The sequence below is a fragment of the Nyctibius grandis genome, chromosome 3 (assembly GCF_013368605.1).
Source record: "Nyctibius grandis isolate bNycGra1 chromosome 3, bNycGra1.pri, whole genome shotgun sequence".
Classification (NCBI taxonomy): domain Eukaryota; kingdom Metazoa; phylum Chordata; class Aves; order Nyctibiiformes; family Nyctibiidae; genus Nyctibius; species Nyctibius grandis.
The window spans coordinates 38936358-38950885 of NC_090660.1; positions in this window are offsets into that span (position 1 = coordinate 38936358).

The window sequence follows — 14528 nt, forward strand, 5'->3', positions numbered from 1 at the left end:
GAAAATACACTGAGATGAAGAAAAGAGCCTAGGTAAATTGGAATCTGATATAATCTTCCTTTATAGTAAAAAAAGGATCAAGTTTGCTCATTCTGAGACTCTGACATTTTAAAAGATGTCAGGAGTTCATTTTGATACATTACTGCATTATTCTTGCTGTGACTTGATTCTTTCCCTTTGAAAATTTCAACGCGCATATCTGATAAAAAATCTCCATTTAGACATCATGTGACTGGGTTTAGGATTTTAGATGAACTGATGTGCTGAATAGGTGATGGTAAGATTTCACGAGGGACATACTTTGAAGCCATATTGATTGAAACATTTAAATCAAGATTGAACAAAACTGTGGTAAACAGCCAGTGCGGAAGATTTCTAAATTGGTTAGTTTCTCCTTGAGAGGAAGCTATTGGGTTTTACCTACTTAAGGTTATAATTTTTATATGGCTTTATTTTCTTCTAAATTAAACCTAAGTGCTTCTGAAGAATTGATGTTAGTCTCCTTGAAGTTGGAATACATTTGCCAAAATGTAAAACAGAGGGAAATACACTTTTGTAATATAAGAGGCATCCAGTATGGTATCACATTGGTATTTTATATATTTCATAGAAACCACAGCTGTTAACTGAACATACATGACATCAAAGAGGTTGTCTAATACCTTCGACTCCAAAAAGAAATCCCTGTGCCATTTCTGTGAATGAAACTACTGTGCTTAACCAAGGAGTGTACACTCCGTGTGTGTATATATAAAAATATAAAAATATATATATATTTATAATTCCTTCCATTTGGGGAGACTTCTGTTGCAAATATTTCCATGTCTTACTTCCAGGCAGTGGCAGTAACATACACGCACACTAATCAGAGTGCTGCACTGTCACTTTGGTTTTATTCCAGCTGACCACCAAAATGATTCATCTGAAAATGATGTAGCTGATGCAGTCAGTATACTTGACCCTAAGCATCTGTTTAGTCAAGGTACTACAGCAGTATAGTGATATTTTCTTCTTACATCTTCAGGAAACGCCTTTTCATCTACCCAATGACTTTTAAGATTGTCCATATTCCTTCGGAGCAATTTTCTGTAGCCTTCATCATCTCCTTAAATGTTTGTATTTTCTTTTTTCTCTTGATAGCTGATCTTCAAATCTAGTGAAAGTTCACTTAATATGTGTCCTTTTTCTTCCAAAACTACTTTTAAACCATACTTTCACATCACATCATCCATTTGATTCCCTATTTCCATTTTTAGATTTTGTTTAATTATCTAAAATGTCAGCTTAGTTCACCTGTCTCCTACAGCACCTCTTATTTTAACTTAAATCTTGACTCCAAGTGGCTACTATCTCTCTAGCATTTTTTCCTTTTTTGTACCCTGGATTCCTTCCAAGAGAGAAGGAACCCATTTTATGAGCGTTTATATCAGCTGACTTCTACATGATCATTATTTTCATTGAGTTCTCTATGTATTTTTCAGTTTTCTAATGTTTATGCTTACAAAACTGAAGCTCCTTCAAACAAAGCATCTTCTGTCCTGTAGTATGTACTGAGACTGAAATTCTTGTTACTCTATTACATTATTTATTATACTATATATCAAAACATGTAGTCAGAGTAGCATGCACACACAAGAGCAACTAGAAAGGTGTAAAAAAAATTTTCTCATAAAGGAAAGTTCTCCAGAACCTGACAGTCAGAAGAAAAGCATGTATATCTGTGCCAGGTCTTGCATCTGGCAAGTTTATGATCTCTGTGAATCTTTTATTTTGAGTTTGACGGAGTATATGAACTTCTGTAGTAAGTGGCACACTTCTTATAATCTCTAGAAACACTTAATTTCAGGGATCACAGATTTTAAAGGATCCGTGAGGAAAGCAGATGAGTTAGTATTTTACAAGAGTCTCTCTTGCATCCGTTACCACTGAGTCTTGTAATTTCTTCTAAAAAATAGCTGTAACTCCTGAGGTCATTTGTTCAATGGACTTCACAGACATTGTAAATTAAGATTCTATTAGAAAAACAGCTTTCCTGGTACTTGTAATATTTGCCAATTCCACCACCCTGTGCAGATATCTTATGAGTTCTGGGTAATCAGAAGTTGTCCGGTGTAACAGTTACAGACTGTGCAACGATCGCAAGCTGAGTCATGAAATCCAAACTGGACTCTTTCAGAGCTCTCAAATTGTGCTGATCAGACTTTTTTTTTTTTTTTTTAATCAGTGACATTGGTAGCTAATGTTCAATTTTTACAAGTTCTGGTCGTACAATTGAGGCGTGCTGTAATCTCTGTGAGAGAAAGATCTGAAGTTCATGTGAGATAGCCGAACACTTTGATGTGACAATCTTTTGGTCACTGTGAATATTTAGGGATGCTTCTGTGTGATGCTTATCAGTGTAACATTTGAGTGATACAGGTACATTAATACTTTTATTTTTATAGTTTATGTTAGAATAGGTGAGTGTTGCTATATTCATTTTTGAACAAAGTAGTGAACTGTGTAGATGAAATGAAATGCTCCGGGGCTCACAAGAAACCCTTTGGTGGGGCTGGGAATAAAATCTTGCTCTTTCCAAGTTCTCCTGCTCATGGGACCCTGTTAAAACTATGTGAGCAGCACACAGGCATGTGCCCAAAGGCAGTCAGCTGTAGAAATGGAGCCTGAAGAAGTAAGAAGAGGCTGTGACCATGGGCATGTTTTCTCTTTTAATACAGTAGAGAAATTCCTCTCTGAATTCTTCCTGACACGTGTCAGCAACAGGAATCAGCCATCCCATTTCAGATATTGTTTCTAAAAGTATGTAAATGCTTTTTCCAAACTCACTCACAATTCTCTATTCATTCCCAGGTTTTAGGAGCTTTAAAAATCAGTCAGTCACCTTGAAAGAGTTTTTTCTTCCTACTTTATAAAACTTGTTGCCTCTTGTTTTACTTAAATTGAAAAATAACGCAAGCCAAGTGGTGCATTATGGATGACACAGTCGTTCCTACAGCCCTGGTTTTAGCTATGCAGCTCTTTTGCACAGGACAGGTCTCCCTCACCAGAGTTTCCTCCCTCTGGTCCAGGCAGGCTCAGAAATGGGTCAATCATTCCCCCTTCTCTGGACACCAAATCCAGACTAGCAGCACTTGTATGGGAGTCCATCTCCTGTGTACAACCACCTGTTTCAGTTTCATGAGGTGAGCTTTAGCAGTGAAGCTGATGCCTCATGTGGTCTACCCAGAATCTGTCGCTTCACTGCTGATTATGTTTGGAAGGACCAACCTTCCCAAAGAAATCAAGAGTCTCAGGAAGAAACTAGAGGCCCAAAGCAAAACACCACTGCTGACTGACTAAACTTCTGCTTTTTCCAAGAGGGCCCCGGGGTTTTGCCCTGCCCAATGTAGTTGACAACCTAGTTAGGGGATATTTGCCCATTTTTTATAGGTATATCACTAATACAGGGTATTAAGAAATTATTTTTGTTCATATAATTATATCATATGCTCCAAGTAACACATGACAGCAAGTACTTTAGTAAAAAAAATCATAATTAAAGTAAATCAGTCCTGTCTAGAGAGGAACTTTTTCTTTGTTCCGTGGAGGAAAACAGAGTCAGTTGTTCTGGGACTTATGTTTTTCCTCTTGCATTCACAGAGGAAATCTGTTTGTGTTTATCACATCTGTCTTCCTCTTGTGTATCCCTTAGGAAACATTTTTTTGAAGACTAGGAAAAAATAAAACTAAATATGGCACAATAATATTCCCTTTTAAGCTCAACACAGTAATTTTTATCTGCTATCTAGCATATATTATTTTAAATACCAGAAAAATTATACCCTACGATGAGCTGTGATGCACATTGAGTTTTAATCTCATTCTCCCTAGCAACCATCAAAAGAAACAATAATGGCAATAAATAGCCAAATAAGGCATCAAAAATGAATAAAAATAGTGTCTCTGCTAGGGGAAATGAGTCTTTAATCACTTTTCCTCTGATGTCCCTGAAATTGAAGGTTAGAAAAATAAACAGTTTGAAAGAGCAGATTCAAAATAGCCTCAGAAATGGTCTTAGTTTCCAGAACAATAGGTCTTTTTAAAATAAACGTGATAATACCCAGGGGATCCTGCTGACTTCAGGAAGTTCAAAAGACATCCATGCTCCACCACACGGACAAAGGAGAAGCAGCAGCCTCAGACCGTGTCTTCATGGCAACAGAGGGATGTCTCTACACTGTATTAAATACGTTGAGATGTCAGCGGTGTTGCTTTACTATGCCAGTGGAAACAAGAGTAAGGTAGTTTTAGCTTTGTCACAGGCCATTTGAGGTCATCCTTGAGCTGAGATACAAAGCCAGCCTTGATGAGGTTCAATAATTGTTTAAAATCAGGGTTTTAAAGAGATTTAATGGCTATCCTGGGTTATTTATTTAAATGCAAAATGGCAATGATTCCCGCATATCCATGGAAAGTCAAGCCTGAATATGCTGTACACCCACAAGCTGACTGCAACCCTATAGCCAGGAATTAAAACTGCAGCTGCTCTGACTTTCTGTGTTTAACACAGGTTATGTTAAAATAAACAATGGTCTCTCTGTTGAGTGCAGGCTTAAAGGGTGGGATTCATATTTCCAAGGGTCAGTCTCCAATTGAAAGGGCTGCTTGTAGTTGAAGATGCCTGCATTTGGGTAAATGAATGGTAATCAGTTCTCTGCTGCATTGCTCTCTGCTCTCTGTGCTCTGCAAGGGAGCTGAAGCATGTTTCAAAGGTATACTTCAACACTACAGCTGTCTGCAGTTAAGGGAATTAAATCCCATTCCCAGCAGTCCTTTTAGGTGGAAGCAGCAGAGAACCAGGACTGTGCCTGAATGTGCTGAATTTTAGACTTAATTTAGGTAAATGTGAGAGCAATAGGAAGTAGCTAAGTGCTACATATCACTTTTACTTGACTATGGAAGGAACCTAGGAAAACTAGTGGTCCAAGTTAGTTGGCTAGCATCACATGGCACAAACATATGCTACTTCTCCAAGTGAACTGTAGATTTATAGATGCCATTTTACCACTCTGAGTAACTGACCATGGTGCTGTGCCTCCTAACAGTTTAACTATTCAGTCCCTCAGACTGCTGACGTATTTTCAAAAGGGTTCATACCATTTCACAGAAGTCAGTGGAAGTTTTGTCACTGACTTACAACAGGAGCTTTTCAAAATCCTGCTCCCAAGAGCTCTGACTTACACCTGAAAGTGATGCTTTGCATCAGAAAGTGAAATCCAAAGACATGAGTGTGCAGTTTAGTCTTCATTAATGATCCAAGGCTGTTGTCTGCCAGAGTGCACTATTCATTGTGTGGGTTTTGTCCTGGTCTATGAGTGGGAATTGATGCTGCAATTAACTGTGCAGGTTGCCTGGGCCATCAGTCCACTCAGAATCCATTTCGTCATTGTGCTTCCACTCACACCCGGGAGGATGAAGTTTTCAAAAGCGTACAATGGGAGCTGGGTACTAGTTGCAGCTTGAACAATTTTTTTGTCTTTTTCAATAATTTTTATCTCCTGTTTGTTTTGCTGCTTTTTTTTATTTTTTACATTTAAAAGTAAATAAGTCAGTAGATTAATGATAATGTAGTCAAAAATTAATGAGGCTTTCATGTTTATTAAGAAATACAGTGGACAGAAAATCACTGTGGTTGCTATCAAAACAAAAAATTCTGGTTTGAAAGATTCTGCAATTTGTAAGAGATTTCTTACCCTTAAAATACTGTTGAACTAAAAATATCTTTCAAGGAGAAACGTTTCACAAAAGCAATTTTGTGTTATTGTTTTATAAGACGGATCTTGTGTTTTTGAAGAGATTCAAAGCTTTCCAGTAGAAGAAAAAGTATAAATAAAACCAAGAACTGTAATTTTTAGCTCATATTTTTATAGAATCTGTTATCATTTGTTGTCTTGAACTCAAGATATTTTTTGTTTCTTAGTTTTTAATTTAGTCTTGCAAGTTCACAGGAAAAATCTGGCACAGAGAGATCTCTTAGACTGTTATTTTGCCCATGTGGGTAACCTGATGAGTTAGCATGTGCATTTACATCAAGAGGTGTGAGCCTCAACATTTTCTAAGGAAAACCTGTGCAGTGCAGTAAAATGCACTGTTGGGAGATGTTTCCTTATCTATTATTATCCTAAATTTGCTTTTTGTTATGATCATTCAATTATTAGTAATTTTTGTCCATTAAGTGAAAGTAATTTCTCTCCCTTTTCATTGTTTATGACATTCCAATACTTCAAGCTGATTTTTACGCACCCTTTCACCATAGCCTTAATTTAACCAGGCATTAATCTTTTGGTCTTTACCTATAAATCACAACATCCTCTTCTTTAGTAATTTGTTCTTCTTTTCTGTAAATTCCCTGTATTTTTTGTGATACAGTCTTTTCAGAAATAGAAACAGAATATTTTAGTTGTGGTCTCATTGGTATATTCAATGGAATCTTTCTTATATCTCGTGTTGGAGGTAAATAATACCATGTTCCTTGTTCTGCCATAAAATGCTATGTGTCCTGTATAGCTAAAATGCGTATTAGGTTTCTTGTTTTCTTTTTAGCACTGGATGCTCGTGATATAAAATAGGTCCTGCTGACAGAATCTAGCATGGTCTTCAACTGGAAACCATTATGATAGCAGAACTTCTCTTACGTCCACAAGTCACTGACTGATGAAGCAGCCACACTACACTTGCTCTTGGAGAGCACGCTATCCCCTGTGCATCATTTTGCCTTCTATCAGTACAAATTACTGCAAAAGAGGAAGACCATAGCCTGTATGTTAGCTGTATGTTTAGACAGCTGTAGACATTGTATCTTTAGATAGCTGTGCATGGAAATCATCAATGTCACCTATGTTTCAACTGAACATAATTGCTGATCCAGAGGCAAAATTTTGTTATGTTTTCCATTGAAGAAATTAATTAGAAACATATAAGACATGTAAATGCATAATTAGTTTTACCAGTTGTAGATTGTGTTCTTAAATAGCTTTTTGAAACAATGAAATTACTGTGCACAACGCTTGCAATCAAATCTTTACAGTTACCCTTACAAAGTGTAAGTTTACTACAAGAGATGGAAAAAATAGGTGCAGATTTTTACTCAGATTTAGCCTTTCTTCTCATTTGTGAATCATTTGCAGGCAGAACTGAATTTCTGTAAACTTGTCTGTTGCTAAAGATTGTGTCAGAAGCCACTTCTGTATATGTACTATAGCTCTGTGGCAGCATTTTATGTTCAGAAAATGTGTATTTTAAGAGTTTAGTGTGACTACTTCGCTGTGGGAATATATAAATGCTTCTAAGTACATCAGTGACCAAGCTCTTTGATGCACACAGGGAACTTGTCACAAATGCCTTCTCTCTTGTTAGCCCTTCAGGCAATTCAGACTTCTATTTTTCTCACCAAGCACACACTTCTGGCAGAAGCTATTCCCTCTCTTGGAAATTAGCCTTCAGTAGTCACATCTTCTAGTCTTCACCTCTCCTTTCCTCTTCTCTTTTTCAGAAGTCAGCTTTATCTCGGAGGAAAGGATGTCCATCTGGCTAGCTAACCCCACCTAAAGCATACACACTTTATCCTCCTTTCTTCCCTCCCATTCGTCACTAATCTGTAGCACATGACTTCTTTGCATATGGGCTTGGAGGCATTTAAAAAGCTAGGAGGGAAGAGGATGATTTCAGACAGGTACTGCTGAAGAAAAATTATTTGTCTACATATGCTGCAGGTGAGCAGCCCTGATACCAGACAGCAAAGTCAGAGCTTTTGCGGAACAGGAGGAGTTTCCTTTCCACTAATGGATTCCTATAGTCCTGTTGAAATGGTCAGAATGATGGAGCAATTAGGGCTGACAGATGCCCAGTGACTCCCAGAGCAGTGATTTTGTTTCATCTAAAGAGATAAAAAGCAATACTGGCTGACACAGCAAGGTCTTTGGAGCCTTTCTTAGCAGGATATGTCTTTCTACACTTTGCTCCCAAGCACTCAGTATCCCATGGCAACCTCTTTTCTTCAGGGAGCTTTAGATTTCAACATATCATTGAAACATGAGTCCAGGAAGAAAAGCTGCAAAGCTGGAGATTGTTTAGTGGATTTAGCTGAGGTAAATAGCAAGGAAATTTAAAGGCAGGCCGAAACCCATTTTATGGTCCTTCATTTGGGATTAATGCCTAAATTTGTTTGTCTGGTAATGAAGAAAAGTTATCACTTGCAGAAGGTAACAGGTGCAGGTAAAAATTGTAGAGGAGAGGTGTTTTTAAAGAGAAAAGCTGCAAGATAACAAGGCCAAACATTTTAAAAACTAGTGTATTTTACAGCTTCAGCTGCTAGTTTAAAAAGAGAGGTAGTGAAATTCATTCAATACAGAAGTATTGCACAATGTCTGATGCAGAATAGATATTAATGAGAGGGCAGCAAGACCACTGGGGAAAAAAACAGGCTGAAGTATAAACTTCATGTATTCATATATCCTTCAGTATATAACAGACTGAAACACTGTGTGGAAATTACAAACTGCCTCAGTTCATCCCTTCGGTGTGTTGAGTGTTCAGACGCTGGAGGGTAGTTGTTCACTTTTTTGCCTCCCAATCATTCTAGCAGAGGTAATTCAAGGTATGAGACTACCATCCACAAGCTGTGAAAGATGATACGGATCTTTCACATCTGTGAAAGATGATACAGAGACCATAAGAAGCAAACACTACATGTGCTGAATCTACTATTCGGGATCATATTATCATTCATTGACTAACCTCTATCTTTAATTTCTGTCAGGTTCAGAACACGATGATTGTGCAACAAAATCCAAGTACCCTTTCCTCTGGAGTGGGACATGTATATTTTATCTGGAGAAAACAGATGATAGGTTGTGTATCTTATTTTACCAACACTAACGCAGAGCAAGGTGTCTGAATGAATTTTGGAAAGATGTACTGCTTCTGCTCATACTTTATTGCAAATAGATGTCTGAAGTTGCTTGTCCAGTAACTCAAGCAGAAGTTCCTGCTTCAATGTTTGTGATTAATAGTTTAAATGTAATATGATGATCATTTGTATTGACATAGTGACTTCAGCTAGAAGGTACCGTTAGCAAAGACCATTCTGTCTGAATGCAGTTTAGTTGCAGAACATCTTAGAAATGGTAAAATAGCATTTTAGATACTGAACTTTCTAAATTAGATCTGACATTTTGCATTAGTTCCTCAGCCTTAGAGTTTCTAAATGTATCCAGAAGATTTTGGGAGAGAAATATCATCATGTGTTCTGATCACTTGCCCAGTGTAATTTTCCTTTGGACAAAATAATGTTTTAGCCAGTAGCACAGTTAATTTGTCCATGTCCAGCCTGAAATTTCAACTTTGAGATATTAGGGAAAGATGACAAGAGTGCTACTTGCTGGAGTATTCAAGAAACCTGTCAGGAAAAAAATAACAATAATTTAAAAAAATACTAAGGAAAATCTGTATGGAAAGCCTTACCTAAGCTGCCATATGTTTTTATCAATCCTGAAAAAAATTACATGTTCAATCTTAAAGAAATGCCCATGGCAGATATAAGATCCCCTCTAGAGTCTGTGGAAATGCTGCAGTTCTTCAGAAAATGACCATAATTCTTCCTATACTGGGAAGTGCTGGGCACTTATGTAGATGAAAGGCTACTGCTATTTTTTCTTTAATTCACCTTATCTGCTTAACCGTAACTCTGAGACAGTGTTTAGAACGTTGAATAGATTTTATGGACAACGTCATCCATTTTTATGGCCACAGTCACAGTGTGCCTTGTTCGTCTCTCATACCCAAACTCTTAATGATTAAATGGTATGTTACAGTGCTGTTAATTCTGGTAGTTTTACTGCAAGACATGTAGCTGTACATTTTCCTTAAATCTATAGTTCTTGGGAGAAACCAATAGAATAAACTTGGTAGTCTTCATGTTGCAGAGGAAAGTGTGAAAATATGGTCTTGCTGCATTTTGTAGGTTAAAAGTAACATTTAAAACTTTCTATTTTGTGAGTAGCCAGCTTGTGTTTGGCTAATAGTTACTGTTCTGTTTGGAGTTGATGATTGATAGAAATGAGATCCTCAAGTGCAGGTTGGTGTTTGTAAATGTGACTTTGAGATAAGCAACAATAGCTGCAATATGTTGTGATGTTGTGTCCTCAGAACATCATTAAAAGTGAATTACCTGTGGTGGCTATCATGGTCCAACATTTATCCTTCTTCCTGTGTTTTTTAAGGGGTAACTTCTCACAAAGTGGATGGAAATAGATACTCAGGAATCCTTCTGTTCTTTGGGGAATGGCAGCTTTTCTGTGCACAAACTGAACGCCCGAGCCTGACCTAACGAGGTGTGGCGCGTGGAGACTATTCATTGCTGAGTGTATGTGGAAAGTGTGGGACTAAAAGGGGGAAGATCAACCTAGTTCTTGACTTAGAAAAGTGTGCTCTGGTTATACTTTAATATGCCTCTAATATATGTTTCTCGGATATTTTATTCAGCAGGACTTCCTGCTATTGAAAGCTATTTAAATGAAAAAAGGCCCAGAAAGATTGCAACAACTGAACAAGATGGGCATAAGTATGCTAGTTTTGGTTGTCAACCCATCAATTTGAATTGCCTGTTCATGAGATGCTTTTTATAAGGGTAGCAACAAGCAACATCCTACAGACCTTGATCGCATTATCGTCAAACGATCATACAGCTACTGGGGAAAAGAGGGGGCAGCTGTGAGTGAGTAGTGTGTTTTATAACATGTCTTTTTAAGGGGCAGGTTCCATGTCAGAAACAGCAGAAACGACAACAACAAAAGAGGGTTTTCAGCTGTGACCAGGCTTAGGTGAACTGACTGGCTGCAGATGGCCTCATAAATAGTAAAATAAATAAGTGATAAAAGCAGCTTTAAATATCCTTTCTGTACTAAGAGACATATACTTGAGTGGGTCTTGTTGTCTTTATGCATTTTAGTTTCCCAACCACAGTACATAGCAGAAACTCCCTTGTGATATGGCTGGGAATTTTTAATTTTAAATTAATTTTAAAGGTACTGAAATACAAATACATAAGAGGGGTGAAAATGCTGATGTGTAGCACATCCTTTTCTTCATCCCTCATCGTTTCCTATCACTGGAGATTCTTAAATGAATTTTGTGATGTGAATATTTTTAATTGATGCTATTTTCCATTTGATTGAAAACTGCTTACAGGTTCTGCAAGCAGAATAGCAGAGCTGAAGCTTGTTGCTCACATGGAAGTTGCAGCTGGAAGATGCTATGTGTCTCTGTACATATATAGAAAGAGGGAAAGGCTGCTGATTCCAGGTAGCTGTCTTGCCTTGACCCTACTTCACCGCCATGAGCCCAGGCTTCAGAAGCTGATCCATTTGGAGCAGTTAAGCAAGCACTTAACTGTTAAAATCTGTTCTGTATCCCTTCTCCACTCCCACAGTTACTCAAGTTCCCTTCCCTTGTCCTTCCTGATACCCCTACGAGGCAAAAGAGAGCATGTGCTGTGTGTGGTGTAGCGCTTCATCAGCTGGGACTGGATATCCAGCCAATGGGTTCACGTTCTTGTAGCAGCCTGAGGCTTGCTGTCTCTCAATTATTCGCAGATTAAAGCAAGACAGCAAAACAGAGTGCTAGGTGTAAAAGTTATCTGCATTGGTTCTACAGGTCCTTCTGAGCTGTCCTCTGAACTGCTCAACTGTTACAAGACTTTATAGTGTTCCTTGTCACCTGGTCCTCCTCTCCTTGCCTGACTGGGCAGCGGCAAGTCATCAGAGATGTTTTCTGTCTCTGAGCACAGGACATGTGGGGACTTTCTCTGTCGATGAATATACTCATGATCTCTATCTGGGGGTTTTTTAGTCCCCAAGTCTGAAGTAAGCTCAGAAGCTAAGGCAACAAAACATTTAAAAGCGTTCAACATACCTAAATATTTAAATTTGGGGTGGCTGCTATTTTGGGCCTTTAAGCATCACGTGTTCTGCTCAAGCGAAAAAGGAGTGTACTTACAGATGAGTGGTGCAAGGTGTCCAAGCAGGGTTAATATCTTTCGTTAGATCACTAATAAAGTCAGAAAGATGGACAGGCTTTTGGCAACATGGTCATTTATCTATGTCACATATACAAATGATTGTGCAATAAGGAGGGTACATAGTGGCATGTGCTATGCTTTAGTTTTATCTTTCTATCCATTGATTTTAGTAGGCTGATGTTTGAGTGAAGGCAGAATACAGTCTTATTTCTGTCTGACACAACCATATCATCTAATAGCTTCATTTTTTCAATACCCTCTTCTATTTATATGGCCCCTACCTGGTTTTGCATGTAACAGCAGCCCAGTGCAATTTTGCAGGATTCTGATATTTACAAAGCACGCATACATTTTACAGCCTGTTGACAGGACAGAAAGGTACAATTTTAGCTGTATCCTAGTCGTGCAGAACCAGAAGCCCAAACAGAATTAAAAAAAAGAAGTCTATAGCTATTTTCTTAAATGCACAACGTTGAAAAAACAGACTTAGGCTCAAGTGCTGGTTTGGATGGGATACGTAGCATCTTCAGATAGGCCCTTTCAGTTCAGCCATTCTCGTACTCTGATATTCTTCAGTGGTCAGTGTCAATCCTATGACCCAGAGCAATGCAAATAGTAAGTAAGAGGTAAATACAGAAGAGAAATAACAAGTGTCTTCATGTGTCTAGTGATTCCTCTCTCTCAAAGGTGTCACTGAGCAGGATCATCTTCGTCACAGAAAGATTTTTAAATTATACTCCATCTGATCCTACATCTTTTTTTTTTTTTTGTTAAATGATTTTCACTGTCTTAAACTGTCTGTTAGTTTTGCAGCAGATATTTTTTATTCATGATTTTTTCAACTCCTTTCTCATTTACCTTCAACCTCTCACAAAGGTCTTTGGAGCAGTTACAGTTAAACATGCTTATATTTTTCAGAGTTCAGTAGAAAGAAGGCAAGTAGCAGAATTAAAACAGTGATGAGAAATCAATATCACAGTGCTGGACTCCTGAAAATCTATGGACAAGGGAATCAGGAATTCTCAGAGGTGCTGTACAGACACTGCACTCCCTCGACCCACGTGTTTTGCCCTGTAGCTTCCTCAAAGAGCTAGCTGGCAAGCAAAGCCCAAAGGTCACATTCTGTTGTTCTGCAGGCAATGTGGCGTTCATCACTGCAACAGGTCTTTGGCTGTGTTATGTCAGCACTTCATCATGTTTTCTTTACTTTCCATGTCTCCCCTACCTGTTTGCGTAGAGGGAAATCTTTGGAAAAAAAAAACCCTGGTTTCTCCTTTCTTAGTCTTGTCCTTAAATATGGCAGATGGCAGCTGTTTCAGAGCATGCTGTAGCAGACTTTGATTAATACTTAGTAAGCATGGTCTTTCAGGATTTGTTTCCAGCGGTATGGCAGCTCCCCATCATTAATTCATCATTAATTGTTATTGTTTTCACCAAAGTCCTTTTGCTGAATTGGTCAAAGTACATTCCATGGTGACAGACTTAAAAGTGGAGAGTGTAGCTTTACTTCTTAAAGGGAAAAACAGTAGGAACTTTGTATGTATCACAGATAGTTTAACATCTGCTCTTGTATCTTATCTATGATAATGACCTTTCATTAACCAAACATCTTAATTTTTGACACAAATAATTGCAGCATCATTGGAAATTAGTATCTTTAGTACCTTATTAAAACTTTTATCTTTTTATGGTTACTTGTGTGTATCACATACTACAAGTTTAGGGCTAATGTTTTGCAGTTATAAAGAAGCATGCCAGATTCTAGTCTACAGAGAAAAACCCTCAGACCTGCTGCATTATCATCCACTTCAGCTTTCACTCAGTGAGGCTAGAGCTGGAGTTGCGCTGCAGTAACTGTCCATACAACAGGAAAAGAATCTGAAGGAAATGCTGCACAAATGATTGCTTGACCCAGCAAATTACTGAGCACATTAATCCTCCTTCCATAGGTTTGATTTCCCTCCCAAATCTTTCAGTACTGTGGAGTCACTGGAGTCACAGAACTCTTGCTCAAACACACCCAAGAGCTCAGTTTTCAGCACACTTTAATCTTAGCCCAGTTCCAATCTCTTTAGAAGTGCCCTCTATCACCCCACATCATTTATTTTCTGGATAGTTAGGAGATGGTGTTGGTAGCCTCCTGAGTGTCCTTCTTCAAACTCTGCATGGCGGTAGCTGGAGTGTATAACTTTATGAAAGTAAAAGGGACGGCGTAAGGCTGGAAGAAAATTAGGTAGCTTTAGAGGTTTCCCTGAGATTCACTGGACCTCTAGAATGAGCAAAAGTAATACCAGTAATACTACCCAGGAGGTCAGTTCACATCCTTCCTGCCTTAAAGGCTCAAATGTCACGGATATTTCATAAAGCTATGTAACTCTCTGCGGAGTTTAATAGCCCTGGGTTTTGTGGCTGATTTTTAGAGAAAACATAAAGTAAATATCACTTGTTTTCTCTCCCTTCCTCCCCACCAGTT